We start from the raw sequence: 20,539 nt of genomic DNA, 5'->3' as shown, positions 1-20,539 counted from the left end.
AGGATACAGACAGGCAAACTGTGTATCAGTGATATAAAGTCAGCAATTTTTAATATCAATTGTTTTCAGACACGCCATCCAGGCTAAATAATGATGACACTATCGGTATCGAGGGTATACTGATATGCCACTCTGAGTATCCTGTATATACCGACTGGCCCTTCTTGCTATAATACATGCAGAAAGCTAGGGAAAACCTGGCTATACATATAGGCAACACTAGGTAGCCTGGATACAGTGACAGATAAAATGGGTATCCTAGAAATCCTAGGAACATTATCCTGGGTATACATACAAGTACATTCCACTATGGATAATTTAGTTATACAATCATTCTGCGTGTTTTATGCATACACGTATAGCTACCCTGTCTATATATACAGTCCACTAAGGGTACCTTGGCTATAAATACAGCTCACTATGGGTATTATGGATATAAAGAAAGGCCTATCTGGGTATTCTGTACATACAGACAGATCATATTGGCTACACTTGTATACATACTGGTATACTGAATATACAGACAGGCAATTCTGGGTATTCTGGACATAAAGAAGGGCCAACCGAGTTTCCTTCCACCTCTGGATATTCTGGGTATCAGGCATGTCATCCTGGCTATACAGTTGTATATATAAGCTACCAAGGGTAACTTGATTTACATACACGCCATTCTGGGTATCTTTGGGATATAGACATGCCATCATGGCTATACATTCAGGTCACTTTGGGTGGCCTTGGTATATAGACAGGTTATCTATGTATCCAAGGTATAGAGCCATGCCACTTTGTGTAGCCTGGATATACAAACATGTCATCATGGCCATATATACTGTCCATTATGGATATCCCGCTTTCTGGGTAAAAAGCATCCTGGTTATACAGGCAGACCATCACTGCTATACACAAGGCCTGTATATTCGTTGAGTATGCTTGGTATAAAGACAGGTCACCTGAGTGCATCCTAGGTAGGCCAGATTAAGTATCCTGGGTATACAAACAGGCCATCCTGGCCGTTTACTTAATGTAACCACTATGAATATCCTGGGTATTAATACATGCCACCGGTGTGCCCTAGCTATAGAGGCAGGTCCATCTAGGTATCCATGATATACTGTCAGGTCTTCTTGGCTATAAATACAGGCCAAAATTGGATCCTGGATACCGCTGTATGTAAACTTGCTATAAAAGACCACTCTGGGTGTGCTGGGTATATAGGTCTTCCTGGTTATATATACAGAAAACTATAGGTATCCTAGGTGTACAAACAGGTCTCCTCTCGTGGTATCCATTGTATACATACAGGTTATCAGGGCTATATATGTATGCTAATACGGATACCCTTGGTATTTAGAGAGATCGCCAATGTATCAAATGTATACAGATCACTCTTGGTATCATGGAGATACATATAGGTCAGGTTAGCGATAGATACAGATACACTATGAGCGTTCGTGGCATGCAAAGAGGCAACTATCGGTACCTTAGGTATAGATGCAGGCCATTTTGGGTATCAGGGTTATACAGACTGACCGCATGTGTATCCTGTGTATACAGACATACCATCATAGCTATACATATATGCCAGTTTGGACATACATGTATACTAATTACGCTTCACAACTTTGCATCGATAGCGTAAAATAATGGAGCTAAGTTTGCTTGCATTTAATGGATACCACGGGTGACATGTATGACTGTATTTCTATAACACCCAAAGTAATATATCATATACTAATGTGGATTGCAAGTCGAAATGGGGCAGTTAAATGTGCAAATGCTACCGATCCAACCAGGTTTGCATGTTTGAATGTGCATGCGAGGCTATTTTTATACCAACTGTAGAAATGTACATGGCAAGGAGGACGTTTAAGTTGTGACATTTTTAGAACAATGTCATCTGGTATTGTGTATTATAGAGGAAAGACTATGAGCAAGATTGAATTGTGTGAACTCCGTTGTACAGTATTTGAATAAGTGACAAATACTAATTATACTCTTAATGCATGGAATATTTACAAGCTTTACTTGGTCATTTATAAAACTGATAACATTCTTATCAATGGTTAAGAACAGATATATTTGTACAAAATGAACGTTTTAACTGCATATTTGATACATTTTAATTAATATTCATGAGTATGCAAATGAGCTGAAAAAAGTCTTAATTAATATTTAGGAAGAACATTATTCCAAAATCAAAACATCTTACTATCTCAAAATATGTTTTATATATGAGATATGTAAATATTGTTAGTTTTTTAGATATTTGTTGTTTTGTTTTTTTCAATGATTAACATAACCCACCAACTTTTGACAGCATTTATTCTTACGAACAATAAATAATGCTACAAACAGATATATATTTATATAAAGTAATGTTTCAAATGTATTATTGCTTATTTTTGTCCATTAATAAACAGAAATAGTGAAGATTTGATCTTTGTATTATCTAAGAATATCATTTGTAACGAATTATCTGCCCATTTTTTAAGTTTTCATGAATATTCATAAGTATGTAAATTAGAATTTTTTTGATTAAGTGTTTGTAAAAAAATGTTCAAAACCCTGGCTTCATTTTGATACCGTTATTGTTATTCTACACCGATAAATGACCAAGATACAAGGTATTGTATGTGCCACGCATGAAAATATGCACCGAATGACATTTGACCTCGTTTATTTCACTATAAAGGGCCTCCCCAGATAGCACACAGGCGTTGGCCCAACGTTGGGCCAACTGCAGACTCTTCGTTGACCCAACAAAGATTTCCAACGTTGGCCCAACGCCATTTTGCTAATTGGCGCAACGTTGACCCAACGGTTGGTACACCGTTGGCCCAGCGACTGGTATCCTACACTTATCGTTGGCCCTCCATTGGGCCAACAGCAATATTTCGTCTATCATGGTTGGTCGAACGTTAGGCGAACTCTGTTTCCTTGTTGGCCAAAAGGAGGATGCCAACGATAACGATCACGAATTTGAAAAAAATAACTAAAACTAATATTATTTAGTACACATTTTATTTCAAAATAATTTTAATTGTGTTTAACATTTAACAAGAAGAAATCTAACATTTATTTAAAGTTTGCTTGCTGAAGAAATATAACCGAATATTTCATCACTTACAACATGTCAAATATTGATTCCAGCCTTTTATAAATCTAACTAGTTTTCTTTTTTCAGTCACTGATTAAAAAATCCTATAAAAATGAATAACTGTCTGTATTTTAACTCAGTGGAATTATATCCTAGTTCTGTCTGATTGTTTTCTTTTTTCACTGAAGTTGCAGCTTTCTATCTTTTCTTTTTAACTCTGCACTGCAGTGCTATGCGTTCCATTATTAATCTCTTGAACAGCACTCTGTAAAAAAACGAAAATATATGTTGTTTCAACTACCTAGTACGTCAAATTGATAACAATAACTATACAGATGCACACAAACCTCTGGGCATAAACTTGCGTAAAATGTACGAAATTTATTTTTATCTGCATTTAACCGAGGAAAAAATGTTAAAATTAACGAGAATATGAGTTATTTCATTAACAGAATTAAATACTCAACACTAGTGTCACCCGCCAGTTTTAGATAAAAGTATTCAACATATGTTCAAGTCACATGGATACTATAAGCATACAAGCTATAAAAAGAAATTCCCTGTAAGATTCCACAACTTATCAAAAATATTTTAAGAAACTTCCACTTACATTTTATAGCTTGTAGACCGGGCTTTTGTTAAATCTAGATCTATCACATGTATAATAGTTTCCTTTACATCACATGTCTATGCAGCAAGAAATCTCGCATAGAGAGTAAAATTAACCATATTTTCTAGGATTTCTTACATAACTCGGGTTAATGAGAGTTCATGTTCTGGAATATTCAACAGGTTATTGTAAACATTTTATGAGAGTACAAAATTAAATATTTGTTATAGTAGTTTTTACTTCAATATTTTTTCCACAAATTAGATTCTTCAGGTAGTAGATTTGAAATAGTTTAAAATATCATTACGGCTGCATCTAAGTATTATTAAGTTTAATTAGTCCAAACTATGATTACAAATTGGTGCAGAAAAGTATCTAATTAAATACTGTATGTTACAAACCTACACAACGTGTTTACCTGTATGGACTTGTGAGAAAACAGTGACCTGTAAAATACATAATTATTATAGTATTACTTCTAATGGGCCAACGTTGGGCCAACGATGTTTTCTCTGTGTAAGTCTTTCCCTGAAAATCAGTATTGGGCCAATGCAGAGATATCTCTGACTGAAAAACGTGGATATCTCAAATGACCTATCATGGGACAATCACATAAATAGGTCAACCAAAAAAGCTAACCAAACCCTAGGGTTCTTACGAAGAGACATTAAGGTCAAATCCCAACCCATAAAGACCATTGCTTGCCAGACTCTAGTCCGACCCCAGCTAGAATATGCCTCCGAGGTATGGTCGCCCCACACTCATGATCAACAATTAGGTAAAATTTGTCGTCTTATCGGTAAAATTATCCCCCTTGAAATCATCTGGCAGTGCGATATCGATTTTTATCTAGTTGATATTTTCCAATAGAAACAAAGAAGGAAAAAATGTTTGAACAAATATTGTTTTAATTAAAATGAACACACAATATTTAGTATCCTATTGAAGTGTTCGTCATTCTTTTCTCTTTACAAAGATATAAAAATTATTTATCTAAAATGAAGAATTAATGCTTCCCTTGGCGATTAAAAAACATCACTATCAGTCTCTGTTTACTGCATATAGTTACTGAATAAAATAAGCAAAAACCTGTGATACGTATCTTATTCTTTTCCATGTAGCCACTTTATTCATATATTGAGAATATTTATTATCCTATTGAAGTATTCTACAGACAATAAACTTTTTATATATGTTTTTATTTTGAAATTATTTTAATGTCTTCTTGCTTCCCTAGACGTTTAAAAGTTGGTGATATTTGTATTATTTCTTTATTTGCCGTGTCCGTGGTATTTCCGGACGCGTGCGGAAACGCACGAACCCGCCCGAAGTTTAGCTGCCGATGATACAGAAAATATTATTGTTACAACATAGACTTACATAGTATTAAGTGATAATAATAGTGCGGGAATAATTTCAGTTATATTAAGGCGAACCATAGTTTTTGGGAATTACAAGCTTACCGCAAAAGAAATGTTACAGGGAAACATGCTGACGTATCATGTTAATAAATAAAAAAATATAAGACATGATGCACGTTGCAACTATATTTATTTCTTTCTAAACCACCGTCTCGTATTTTAAAGATTCGTTTAATTATACTTATACAGTCACGTGATCTTATGGCGGTCAGGTTCGAAATTTTATCAGGCAATAAAGAAACCAAATATTTTAAGTTTTTGACGATATGATCGATAGTAGATGGATTTTTGTGTTTTAAAACGGATATATAAAAACAAATAAGTGACTTTTGAGTGGAAACTTATTGATTGTTGGCGTATTTAACAATTTATCTGTTTTTTTTCTGTGAACAATGGATATAACAATGGATATAACAATGGTCGTTGTGATCGATCGTGGACATTCGTGAGCGATAATTATATGGGTCAAATAAACTAACTAACTTGTGTGATATTTTCTGGGATTATGTGTCTAAATGCCTAGAAAGAAAAAAAAGGAATTTATCTTCTCCGGATAATGGAACAAATGCACCTCAAAAGAGACCAAACGCAAAGGTAAAGTCTCAATCACCTAATGTTATAAATCAAGGTCAAAACATGAACACTATGAACACTATGAATACGAACACAATGGGTCCTGGCCATGTACCACCCATGAATACCATGAACACGTCTATGAGCACACCGACGAGTAACTACCCTCTCCAGCCCGAAGATTTTACTCTCCTTCACCGATGGCACCACCAATGGCGCCACTACAGCAGTTTGCCAATGTTCCCACATCACCTCAGTTCGCACAGCAGAACGATAATTCTTTTCAACAATTTGTTGTGGATCGGCTTAACTCAATGGACAAGAGATTAGAAAAGCTCGATTCGATTGACAAGCAGTTGGGTACATTATCTTCCAAAATGGCATTAATTGATAATAGAGTTAGCTCCCTTGAACAGTCGGTAGTTGACACGAACAGTAGGATCAATGAGATTGAAGCAAGCCGAGCCTACGACTCTCAGATATGTGATGAACTGAAGATCAAGCAAAATGAAATTGGCAAAACCTTAAAATCTGATCGTGAGTTCATAGGCAAGCTGAAAAGGGAGTGCGAGTCCTTGAATTCAGTAAATGAAGACATAATAGATCTACAAGCCCGTTCTATGCGGGATAACCTGTTGTTCTTCGGGTTTGCTGAAGACGAAACTGCAGAAGCGCGTAAATCCGAAAATTGTGCAGAAAAAGTATTAAAATACTGTACGGAGACATTGGAAATACCATATGCCGACCAGTGTATTAAAATTGAACGCGCCCACAGAATAGGTAAATATTTGGGCTCCAAAACGAGACCAGTAGTTGTTAAATTTAACCACTACCCCGACAAAATGCTGATTAAACAGAAAGTAACTGAAAATGTGAAGAGATATGAAAACGCGAAAAAAGCAGCATCGGAGTTGCCCGATTCATCAGAAAGGTCTAGCCCCACAGATCCCATTCGTGTGAGCGAACAATTTCCCAAAATAATTCAGGAACGCCGTAAATCATTAATTCCTACGTTGATTAAGGCCAAAAATGCAGGAAAAGAGGCATATCTTTCATACGACAAACTTTTTATTGACAGGAAAATATATACAGTTGATACTGTTTCAACCGTGAAATTCCACTAGGAATCTGTAAAGGAACAGTTAAGGGTTTTATTATGGAACATCCAGGGTATTAATTCTAAAAGGAGAGACTGTGACTTTTTGAATTTTGTTTCAGATTTTGATTTGCTTTTATTGACAGAAACATGGAATTCAATGAATACTGATGTCGAAATTGAAGGTTTTGAACATTTCAATTGTCCTCGACCAAATTTTAACTCGAGATCTAAACGCCACAGTGGTGGAGTTATTGTTTACTATAAGAAATGTTTCAGTCAATATTTAAAACTGGTTTCCCTTGATTACAGGGGTATAATATGGTTTAAACTGGATCGTAATTTTTTAAAAGTAGATAATGATACGTATTTTTGTGTATGCTATATTCCTCCTGAAAGTTCAAGTATGTACCGAAATACTAATTCATCACTATTTGAAACAGACTTTTTTGAGTTGTTAAATAATGATATTCGTAAATACAGTGACCTCGGGCAAGTGTATCTCCAAGGTGACCTGAATTCCCGCACAGGTGACCTGGCTGATTATATTAGTGACATACATTTAAACCGGTTTCTTGATATACCGCAATACAATATCAGTTCGTTCCTTCCTTTTAGACGTAATCAAGATAAGATCGTAAATAGTTTTGGGTCAAAATTGCTGACATTATGCAAGGAAAATAGCTTAGCTATTGTTAATGGTAGGCTTGAAGGGGGAAAGTGTACTTACCATGCATTTTTGAGAAACAGACCAGTGTCTAGTCTGGTGGATTATTTAATCACTAGTCCGGAAAACTTTCGTTTTATAAATGATATGTGTGTTTTAGACGTAACGGAATTTTCTGATCACTGTCCGGTGACCTATTCTATTGACTGTTTTTGCAATCTAAATACTGAACCTTCATGTACTTATGATAAAATTGTGTGGGATACTTCAAAAAAAGAAGCATTCCTTGAATTGTTATCAAACAAAAAGGCTGTTTTTGATGAATTAAATGAAAAATTATTATCTGGTGAACTTGACATTAACCAATGTATGAATAACTTCTCTAGCACGGTCCATGACATTTCTTACAATTGTTTTGGTAAAACAGTAAAAAAAGATAGTAAACATAAAAAGAAAAAGTCTCTTTGGTTTAATGAAGAATGTAAAAAAGCTAAATCTGAGTTCTACTCTGCTAAACGAAATTATTTGTCGAACATGTCCCATGAAAACAAGGTAATTTTTTTAAATTGTAGAACTCAATTCGCTAAGACGAAACGCAAGGCTAAGTTGAATTTTTTCAAAGCTGAAAAAATTAAGATATCGCATATGAGTAAAAAATCTCCGCGTAAATTCTGGAAATATATAAATAAATTTAAAAAATATAACAATAGTGAAAGTACTATTGGTTTAAATGATTTAGTAGATTATTTTTCGAAACTTTCGAATGATGTGAATAGTCAACTCAGTTCTGATGATGTGTCGACTTCTCAGTCTGAATCAGTATATATTGAATGTTTAGATAGTACTATTACAATAGAGGAAGTACAAAAAACTATATCGATGCTAAACAGGTATAAAAGTTGCGACTTTGAGCAAAACGTTGCTGACTTTTTTATTGATTCAAATTCATTTATTTCACCATATCTATGTACTATGTTTAACCACATTTTTGATAATTGTATTTATCCTGAGGTGTGGTCGAAAGGAGTTATCATACCTATATACAAAAAAGGTGATCGAAATAATCCCGCAAATTATCGTGGGATTACTCTTGTTAATGTTATTGGAAAAATCTTTTCATTGCTACTTAGAAATCGTATTAACAAATGGTGCGAGGCTGAACATACTTACAATGATTTTCAATATGGTTTTCGCGATGGCCGTTCTACGGCTGATGCTATTTTCATATTACATGCTATTATCCAGAAAGTTTTGTCCAAAAAATCCAATTTATGGTGTTTGTTTGTGGACTACCAAAGAGCCTTTGACACCGTAAATAGGAATGCACTTTGGCACAAACTGATTCAAACAGGGATTAGTAGTAAAATGACCAATATGATTAAATGTATATATAATAATGTCCAATCTTGTGTCAAAATATGTAGCTCTATGAAACTTTCGGATTTTTTCGAAGTAACTGTTGGGTTAAAACAGGGAGAACCATTATCTCCCTTGTTATTTATACTTTTTGTTAATGATATTGTTGATAATATAAATATGCATGCACTGACTGAGAAAGATCTTGAACTTCTATCAATGTATTTAATCCTATTTGCAGATGATATTGTTTTGTTCACCACTGATCCTACTAGTTTACAAGCGCAAATTGATAGTCTATACCAATATTCTGAGAGGTGGGGTTTAAAAATTAACGTAAGTAAAACTAAGCTATGTGTATTTTCGAAACGTAGGCAAAATAATTATGCTGATATTTATATAAACAATGAAATAATTGAAAGGGTTGAGCACTTTACATACCTGGGTGTGAAATTCACTCGCACTGGATCTATGAACGAAGCTGTCAAGGCGCTACACGATCAAGCTTTAAGAGCCTATAGTAATTTACTATCATTGTTTGATAAAGTGAATTTAGATGTTAAGACCAAACTTCAATTATTCGACACTATGGTAGTTCCAATATTGACATATGGATCCGAGGTTTGGGGTGTGTATAATTTGAAGGATGTTGATAAACTCCACGTGCGCTTTTGTAAATATATATTGGGTGTTAAGAAACAAACCCCAAACAGTGCTGTATATGGGGAACTTGGAAGGTTTCCTTTGTCAATAATATGTAAGTCCAGAGCACTGAAATTCTGGTTTAAAATCATGAAAAATGTAAACTCACCTATCCATACAGTTTATATTGACTTGTGTAATAACGTTAATTCAAATTGTTGGACATCGCGAATACACTCTATAATTGACCACTTAGGATATCATAATGTACGTGTTAATTTTAAAGTCGATATACATAAATTTGATATGTTTAAGACACGATTATTCGATCAATACATGCAAGATTGGAATGCATCCGTAAATGAAAGTGCTAAGCTAGATACTTATTGTAACTTTAAAACTACTTTTTGTTCTGAAAGTTATATTGTTAAATTATCAAATGATGAACTTAGAAAATGGTTTACTCGTATAAGACTTAGCTCACACAACTTAGCCATAGAAACTGGTAGATATAACAACAAACCAAGGGAAAATAGAATATGTGCTTTGTGTAATAAGAATATGATTGAATCTGAATACCACTTTATGTTATGCTGTACAAAATATCATGATATTAGAAAGAAATATCTAGGTAATGTATCATGGCCTAGTAGACAGAAATACTATTCTTTGATGTCAACTAATAATAAAACTAAACTAGTTAACATAGCCAAATATATAAAAGAAGCTATGAATATACGTATTAATACCCTTGAACAATGAACTGTTTCTGTGATTATTACATGTATATATTGCAAATGAAATGTTTTTGTATTTGTACCTGTCTTTGCCATAATGTATTATGTTTTGTAAATGGCCAAAGGCAATTTTATATTGCTGAATTTTGCCAATAAACTTGTTGTAACTTGTAACTTATACCCCTTAGTTTAAGTTTTAACCATAAATGTGTTATAAAGAATTTATATAATGCAACATTTGAGTAAATTGTTTTCGGAGCCTCTGAAACAGCCATATTAAAGCGCTTTTCGATAGTTGTTTATTACCAATTAACATCTTTTTGCAAGTTTATTGCTTATCAACACCTTTTTATTAGGGGATTAGGGACGATCAGGTCTTTTTATTACACAGATAATAATCTTCTCGGTGACTGCGTAACAGCATTTTGAAAATTTTAACATGTTTAATGAACGAGACTTAAATACACAATAAATATTTTGTTTCATTTTCAACAACAAGTACAAATGTTGTTAGATACATAAGATAATGGGACAGTGATTGAGTATTTACTTGTATTTGATTAACAGTATTTTTTCCTGAATACAGGTTAATTGTTCGATATTAAAGTAAAGATATATAGAACACGTGTTAAAAGTTCGCCTAAGAGTGAAAATATTATAGTATAGAAGTTTTGTGACAACATTGTGAAAAATTGTCGTCTATTAATTTATTAGTTTATTCAAAGAATTATAAAAGACATTTTTATTTTTTTTATAGCTCTTTGGTTTATTGTCTCTCCTGAAAATTATTATGTACTTCTCTCTGCTCCATATTATATAATGCTTTCACTTGCTGTAGGCATTGTATTTATGCAATAAATCGAAATTGAATTGAACTGAATGTACGCAAAGCTAATCTCAAGAAGGTATAGCACGCGCTAAAAGATATGAAAAATCTGTAATCCCCTGTTCATATATTAAAAATATTCGTGATAGTTATTATGAATAACCTTTACACTACATTAGTGTCACTTTATCCTAAATCTTTTCTAAAAAAAACTTTTTCTATGGTCTGCTTGTTTTATTCTTAGGTTTTCCACTTTTTATTTTAAAAATCTGACATTTATTAAATCAGTCAGTCAGTCCCTTTTGAGAAACCTTGAGAAGTCATGATTCGCACATACTTTATTACACAATGACTGGCTCGGGGGCAAATAGGTCATACTTCCAATTAACAGGCTCTGGTGTCATAAAAAGATATCTTTTACATTGTCAAGTATGTTTGCTAGTTTGTTTTTCTATTCATTTTTCATCAGTGTGTGACAATATGTTTTTCAAATGTTCATGACATAGCAAAATTAATTTTAACAAGTTAAATATGATTAATAATAATAATAAAAAACGCATTTCACATCCATTTATATTAACTGAAAATGAAATTGTCAAGTTTGTAAGCACTTTTAAAATTATTTTTTCTCCTGCTTTCTATTTTTTAAGATAATAGTAGTTTCATGTACATGTATGTTATGCTCGCCTAATATACATGATTTTGTGTATTTATATTTGTTTTTATGTCTCAGTTTCTTTAATGTAAAATATAAAGAAGATAATATAGTGTTGATCATATTTTCATATACTATGCCAAAGAAGTATAAAACACTTTTTTATAGCTCTTTGTCTATGCAAAATAAAAGAATAAATAACGTAGTGTCTTCTTTTTTCCGTTCCGTATTTTACATTATTGAAAAACAGAATTAAACCAAGTTGATGACTATATTTGCTGTTGTTGTTTTACCAGTACTTAAAATTGGTGTAAAATAAATCACCCTTTCTACTACGTTTTTACAGGAGATCTCTAATCTATAATCCTTGTTTTTTTATGATCGGCACCTCCCGTGATACGATAAGCGGAGAAAGCCGAACCATAACGATCTAAAAAATATCCGATAGTGATCGATATTTAGGCAGACGGTCGAAGGGAGACAACAAGGTATAGCGTTGATCTCAATAAACAAGGAAAGATAACAGAATCGATTTTTGCCCAATTCTTCAGTATGCAAACCCAGATAGACCAAATGAAAGCGTCCAAAGGAGAGCCGCCCGTTGGATCAAGACTGACTACGGCCGTACTTCTAGTGTAACAGATATGCTACACTCCCTAAACCTTCGTCGACTGGATTTAAGGCGTATAGATTCTAGGTTATCACTCTACTATAAGATTCATCATGATCTGGTTGCTATCCCAATCGTACATTACCTTACCCCAATGACCTGATGTGTCCGCTATGGCCACTCCCTAAGTTAAAGGTTAATTACTGCAACCACTGACTATTACAAGTTTTCTTATTTTCCGAGAACTGTGTAAAATTGGAACCAACTTCCCCCCAGTGTCGCCCACCTCCCTACCCTAGAGCAGTTCAGTGCCGCAGTTTGCAGCCTTGAACATGTCTTACGCTAGTTATCCTGCAAGCTCAAGTTTTAACCTTTTTATTTCACCAAAGATATTTTTTAGCTTCTTCCATTCTAAATTTTTTTCACTTTATTCTTTCTCTTTATGATTTTGACGCGCAAAACGCCTACGTCCCCGCAAGGGGTTTGACGGTTATGGAAGATAGATAGATAGAAATTTAAAGTTGGTTCAACGTTGCCCAACAACTGTATTTACCAATGACTTCATGTTTACAGTGTCTCAAGGGTGACAAACGGGCAAGTCTTTCTTGTGGCACCTAGTAGATAACGTTTAACATGGTAGTTGTCCATCTTCAGAGAATGCCTACGCAAGTCACAATTTTGAAAGCTCTAGGCATACTATATCTTTTTTAACATTCTAACAACATTCGTCACTTTCACAGTCTTACTATTGCTGAAAGAACTGTCTTTCAGTTTCTATTCTTTTATGCTGTACTAATCACCGACACGCACCCTGCCCATAATACTTGTAAGAGGTGTGAGGCAGTATCATGGTATAAAGAGATAGATATTCAGGACTAACAATATTTAAGACAATATAAGTTTAATATAGAAATTTGAAATGGACAGGCCTACTGATGCATGCAACAGTCATTAGAAATTCTGTCAGTTTTAATTAGACTAAAGAAGAACAGCTATTGCAACTTTACTTTAGGGTCGCAATTGTTTGCCTGGGCCGAAATGTCTTATTTATTGCGAAGAAACTGCTGACTGGTCATGTATATATTAAATGTGCGCAAAGTGCGGACGGATTCCTTCTATTTCTTTGTGGTCAGCAATTTCTCACATATAGCGCTAGAAGGTGCTGACCAGTTAAATATAGAGTAAATATGCTGACCGGTGATGTATATATTGAATGTCAAAATTGCAAAAATGAAGAGCGTTTTGAAATAATAGTTCCATCACTTCAAAAACAAGACATTTCAGTAGACTGTGGTTTATTTGCTGTGGCTCATTTAACGGCAGAAACTGTGTTTTGATATCATATTTGACCCCAATAAACTAAGAGGACATTTAATCTCATGCTTATAGAAAACGACAAAATGACGAAATTCCCAACAACTAAACAGACTTTAAGTGTTCGTCGGAAAAAAACAGCAGAAAATTATTTCTATAGAAAATTATTGTATTTGCAATTTACCCGCCTACTTAGGCGATCAAGTCAGGCACTAACCTATTACTCTCTATTTAATTTATATGTTTGCCATATCGTAATAATTATGGTGTTTAATCTTTAGAAATATTAGTAAATTTTTACCAGTATACTTGAACTTCAAATAAAATTGCAATAATTACAGAGATCTGTGTTAATATATTGTATTATTTCTGTCGATATGATACAAAATTGATTTATATTTTCTGATAGAATATACATGTATTGTCTTACATTATATGTTTGCAACACAATGTACACATTTTTAATTTGAATAACATAAAAAATGTTCCATATGTATGAAATTTTATGTGTTTTTGATATTACATATTTTAATTAAAGAACGCTAGCTAATTCATTAATAAATTATCTTAAACATTGCATTTTTGTTGTCATTTACTTTCACTTCATATAAAAGAAAATATTAAACTTTCACACTTGTTTTATGTTGTAAAATACCCTAAAGGCAATCTCAAGGTGGATCGATTTTCCTTCTTTATCTATATGGTCAGCAGTTTCCGATAATCCTTCTTTACCTACGTGGTCAGCAGTTTCCTATATATTCTATATCGTCAGCTAAGTCGTCAGTAGTTTAGTGCAACCCGTCGCGAGGTCGAAAGTTTTGCCCAAATGATGCAGTTGCCTCCCTTAAAAAAAGGACGCCGTTTGTAAGTTAAAGATGGGTACGGGATCAATAAGAAAGACATATGCATTCATTCTCAAGGTAAACCTATTTCAAAATAATTCTTCTTAGTTTCGTTGAAAAATATTGAGAAGATCTAGAGAAATGACTTACCTGTCATATATGGTCCAGTAGACACTAACTTCTAGTCTGAAGGAGTCCACCGGACTCCCTAACATTTGTAAGCTTTGAGTCCAGCTGAAATTCAATGAGTCCAAAATAATATAACAACTATTTTCGTAAATTTTAAATTTATTCTCCCACTTAGTTTGTGGATATCTAGAAAAAAATTGTTTGTTTCAATTTGTCATACTTTGGAATTTCATGCATATATTATAATTCATAAATATACATCGAGTCTGAGACTTGCGTTATATTACCTGACCATTGAGTCTGTGACTCTAATAATTTTCAATGTTTCTATTTAAAATGTTTTGTATGAGTTTATTTATTTTATTTAGAATTTGTTTAGTATTTAGACTAACCTTGCCATGATATGAAGTTCTAGCATATAGAATCTCTGCCTCTTGTGATGATGTATCTGTAGAGCCATCAGAGATCAAAGAGAAGAATGGTGCATCATTAAACACTTTATCTTGTTTTTGGCAACAGTCTTCTGCAATGAAATGCTGACAGGCCTTGTCGGTCAAGTATGTCTTGCCAATATCAATAGATTTGCGAACAACTGATACGGGGACTGGAAACTGGCATTTATCTTATCTTATGCTGTCGTCCAATCGAAGCGTATGTCGTAGGTTATTCTGCTATTACTCAAACACTTACGCCTTACAGTTTAACTCGTCCTTTCAGTGAAAATCTGGGAAAGCATTTGTTGATTTTTTTGTTGAAAACAAAAGTTCTGCCATAAAATTATTGCCTGCATCTATTTTTAAATGGAAAATATCTACATTAATGTTACTTTTCGCCCTGTGAAAATGGCTAAATCTAGACTTGTCTTACCCAGAGAGAAAGATGTCGTTTTTTACATGATATTTGCCTTGTTGATTCAGAGTATTTAGAACAAAAAAATTAGGACACATTTTAATGAAAATAGCAAGTCAAAACTGTAAACTGTTGCCTGAAAATATTTGTTTATGATATTGCTCTGTTCTTCACCATTTAAATGCGTGTTAAACCCAGATGATTTTCTGCAGTTTTATCTAAAAGTTCGGAATACTAAATGTAACTTCGTTGTCGGCCTTTTAAAAAAAAAAAATGTTATTTTAATTTAAATACATTGTATTTTTCACACATCAGTTTTAAGATTAAATTTATTAAACTAATTTTTGGAGTTTAAACAACAATTTCGTTTGAAACATTCCCTACGTTCAAGAAGAATGTTTGTTTCTGTATGTAGAAATCTGACATTATAAACAATAATTATAATTATGGTTCTACAAGATTAAGAAAAGTGTCAGCTTTCTGTTATTTTCCAATTTTTTTATTCAAATCCAACAAAAATCGGCCCTTTGATAAAGGTTTGAAGTTATGTGGTAAAATATTTCTTCAGGGAAGTGAGCTCGAGTTAATTCGTAATAATTAAGCATATCACCACATGCAGTCGCATGCTGTTTTTGCTTCAGAATCCCTTTAGATCAATCTCTGATCATCTAATTATCGCCACTTAACATGTGACTGGTAAACCCTTTGAACAATAAGTGTTATAGCTCCATGATTAACATGAGGTAATATGCTAATTACACGCTAATCGATAGTGGCGAAAACAAAATATCGATCGCTAACGACTGGTCGATATTTACAGGTATGGACAACAGCATAATACAGATAAATGTATTGATTTATACGGAGTTTCTACTCCCCGTATTAGACCTTCCTGGCAGTATCAAGCTAACATAATGTCACATAGTCAGTATAAGGACGTCCGAGCTTTCCGACCATATGGGCATTTCTAAATAGCTTACATAAACGGTCAAAGATTGATTTATTTAGCTGCAACAGAGAACGACCAGCAGCTGACTCCTGTAATTTGGTATGCTTCTTGGCCTGTTCTCTTTTTACATTATCTAAGTGCCCCTGGGAGGTGTTGTGCCTTTTGATTGCCTCAACTCTAAGATTGGAGCAGCCAGTGACAAAACTTCCAAATTTATCGTACTTGGTACACACATTGCATTTCATTTCTTGTTTATTATTGTCAAATGTCAATCATGTATAATTTTTCTCCCATGACTGAAATGTCCGTTCCCTCTTACTTTCATACTCTTTTTGCTTTTCCTTTTCAGTGATTTTCTGCTTTTTTGGCTGGGGTGGCGTGTACCCGGTTACAAAACGCTCCATGGCTTGTAAAATGTAGTATTTGACAGCGTTATATTTATTGACACTTTGACCTCTGTTTACATTTGCAAGTTGTACAACGCGTACTATTTTACAATTACACCGGTAATGTGGACTGGTTATTTTTAGAATTGTTGGTTTTTAATAAGCGTCTGGGCGATTTCAAGTAGAAACTGTACGACAGTCATCTGTAAGTTTATTTGACCACCACTGAGGGAGATGCGCGCGACGATTACCATATAGATCGATATACATTTGACTATCTGTAGACACGCCTTCCACCGTTCACGGGGTGTCAAATAATACTTACCCGGGAGATGTGCGCGACGATTACCATATCGATCGATCTGTAGACACGCCTTCCACCGTTCACGGAGTGTCAAATAATACTTATTTTATATCAGGAAACGATGTTTTTGGAATATATATTTTTGGCTACTCATAATTTTAAGGAGTCCGTCGGACTGCCAGATCTCAAAATCTTGGAGTCCGAGGCAAATTTAAGGAGTCTCGGACTCTCGGACTCCCGTTAGTGTCGAACGCTGTGGTCCTGAAACGACAAAATAAGTTGTCCCCCCCACCACGCATGTACAGCGAACTTGCCATTTCCTAACCAGTTTTTAATTTTTTATCGTTTTACTTCGTCAAGTTTATACGGTATTTAAAATATAAATTTCATTATTAATACTGGACAAATATGTCACGATCAAAATAAAGTGAAAAGAAATTCAAAACAAAACATTGTTTGTAACAGATTTCTGTATTTGATCAGACTGGTACTGTGCGTAATCCGTGTCATACTCGCCTATTCCGAATCACCACAAATGAACGGAAATGGTTTTCTTATTACTATCCACAACAACATAAAACTACCATCTTGAAGCAAAAACTGAAATTATTTTATGTTAGGAATAGAAATAATCGCATTTAAGGCCAATTAAATGACAAAAATGACAGGCATGACATCCTTCTCTGGCATTATTGAAATATGCTGTTTTAAAACAGCCATGCGGGCGGACTTGTCCTTCGTGTGAATAAAATAATGACATGGTATAATAATATCTCCGCCTTTTTCTTTAACATCTGGCTATGGGTAAAAAAAATAACATAAATTGATATTTTGGACACATTGAATCGGCATTTTTTCTGCAATCCTTAAACAACATGCAACAGAACAGAACTGAACATGTGTGATTCGGAATAGGTACAATGTATGCCATCTATATTTCCTCTTTAGGGATCTTAATGGTCAAGTTGATTTTAATGTGGGATATATGACTGGAAAGAGCGTAAAATTTCCTTCTTTTTAATCTCCCTTTCGTTTCATTTCGTTAAACAACTAGAACGCAAGCGCTTCTTGAATCTGACATTTTTGTTTACATTCGTCAAATTTCCACATAAGAAAAAATATAGCATTTGGACAATGTTGCAAATGTGGATTATGTAAGAATAACTTGAACATTTACCAGCAATGAATTATAAGTTTAATGCATTAGATATAAAACCAAAACATAGCTTACGGTTTTTCTTGATGTGTGCGCGACGGCTGCTTAAAAGCTTGGAATTCAGTCAATTTACAGACTGGTTCGGAATAGGCGAGTTCACTGTATCAGTAAATTTTTTTTTAATGAGGCCATTATCTGGACTAGGATTTTGTCATTTTTTTGAACATTCTGTAAATATATGGACAATACGTATCCTGTTTTCTCATATTCTAGGGGGGCCTAAGGGGTTGATTTTATTCCCAGTATGTATGTATGTATATCCCCAATTCCTGTATCTTCGTGCCTTCCTATATCTTCGTGCCTCTGTCATTTACACGCGCTGCTAGTTCATGCAAAAGCTCTGACGTCACTAAATTGTGTTAACATAATAAGCACATGGTATTTCGTAAACAAAGAAGGCAAAATGCATAAAAAACATGTCGTTTGCCTTTAATCCACATTAATTAAATATCTATCATTAAAAATGTGTAGCTGCTTACAAAGAAACCAAGTACAATGCAATTATTTTTAAAATATCCAAATTTTCATTTCCAAAACTTATGACAGTTTCATTCCAAGGTCATTGCCAATTCTCCTAACCTAATTTCATCAAAGGGGAAAATTTCCATGCTTGAATGACATAAGCGACCCAAATAACACAAGTGGCACGATGATATAGGAAAATGGCAGCCATGACTTAGGTTACACACATGGTGGAAACATCGTGAGATTTCACAATGACTGTTTAGGATATCCAAACAAAAAAGTTTGCATGATAAAGATAAAAGGTTTATCTTCAATATCATATATACATTTTTGAATGTATTTTGCCTAATTTTGGGATTTAAATGGGGGAATACGTAGGGGGCACGAAGATACAGGAAAAGGGCATACTGCTTGACGCCCCTTTCGGGTATAACTAGCAGATGCTCGTCTGTGCCAGAATAAAAGTTAAAAGAATGACAGTAAGATGTCAAAAGGAAGATAGTGCAAGATAAAACTGTATTAACAAGAGTAAAATCAGGATAAAACAGGGTGTAGTCACTTAATAGTAGTGGGATGCGTTAACAGCATGTTGCCTGCTGCACAGTAAATGGGCCAATTTTTTCAAAAAACATGTAACTGTATTTTATTTATAGAGGAACATCTGTTTCAAGTTTTGTTAAAACTGTTTTCAATGTGTCTTATTAGTATTCAAATGCTGCAGTAAAAAAAATCACATAATCAACCAAAAAAAAAATTTGAAAGCCATTTTATGGCTGAAAATAGGTCGTTTTTTCATGTAATGCGTTAGCATTGGATTTTTACACTTTTCAAAAAATGCTACAGTATTTTCAAATAACAAAATATAAGTTTGATTTGAATACCTTTAAACAGATAATTTTATTAGATTTAAAATGATGTATAACATTGATGATCACTGAAGTCGTTACATTTTTAGCTCGACTATTCAAAGAATAGTGAGCTATTGGACTCACCCATGCGTCGGCATCGGCGTCAGCATCGGCGTCCGCATCCCGATTTGGTTAAGGTTTTGTATGTAAGCTGGTATCTCAGTAACCACTTGTGGGAATGGATTGAAACTTCACACACTTATTCACTGTGATAAACTGACCTACATTGCACAGGTTCCATAACTCTATTTTTCCTTTTTACAAAATTATGCCCCTTTTTCGACTTAGAAATTCTTGGTTAAGGTTTTGTATGTAAGCTGGTATCTCAGTACCCACAAATGGGAATGGATTGAAACTTCACACACTTGTTCACTGTCATAATTTGACATGCAATGTGCAGGTCCCATAACTCTACTTTGCATTTTTTCAAAATTATGCCCCTTTTTCTGACTTAGCAGTTTTTGGTTAAGTTTTTGTATGTAAGCTGGTATCTCAGTATCCACTAATGGGAATGGATTGAAACTTTTCACACTTGTTAACTGTCATGAGCTGATAAACACTGTGAAGGTTCCTTAACTCTTTTTCCCATTTTTACAAAATTATGCCCCTTTTTCGACTTTTATATTCATTCAATTCACAAGGCTGTTGAATAGTCGAGCGTTGCTGTCCTCTGACAGCTCTTGTTATGAATATGATAATAAAGAGTGACTTATGTAACACCACTGTTTTTAACAAAAATGCTAAATTTTGAATTGAACACAAAATGTCTTAATTTTACATATTCAAAATATTTTTTTTGCTCACTGTCTTACTATGTATTTGTAGAATATGAAAAAAATGCTTGCAGCACTTATCAATGGACATTTTAGTAAAAAAGTCCATTTAAG

The 20,539-nt window shown here is 33.9% G+C and overlaps 1 protein-coding gene across 2 annotated transcripts in view; it reads left to right on the top strand.

Moving 5' to 3' along the window:
- The first annotated feature begins 14,404 nt into the window (after positions 1-14,404).
- LOC123551195 (zinc finger protein 664-like) overlaps positions 14,405-20,539 on the top strand; it is a 29,364-nt gene continuing 23,229 nt past the window's right edge. For both annotated transcript variants that reach the window (XM_045339932.2, XM_045339931.2), the window contains exon 1: positions 14,405-14,524. The gene's annotated coding sequence lies outside the window, so the exon portion shown is untranslated. The remainder of the gene's footprint in view (positions 14,525-20,539) is intronic.

This window comes from Mercenaria mercenaria, chromosome 4 (genome assembly GCF_021730395.1).
Source record: "Mercenaria mercenaria strain notata chromosome 4, MADL_Memer_1, whole genome shotgun sequence".
In the NCBI taxonomy this organism is placed as follows: domain Eukaryota; kingdom Metazoa; phylum Mollusca; class Bivalvia; order Venerida; family Veneridae; genus Mercenaria; species Mercenaria mercenaria.
This window is presented reverse-complemented; position numbering and strand designations above follow the sequence as displayed.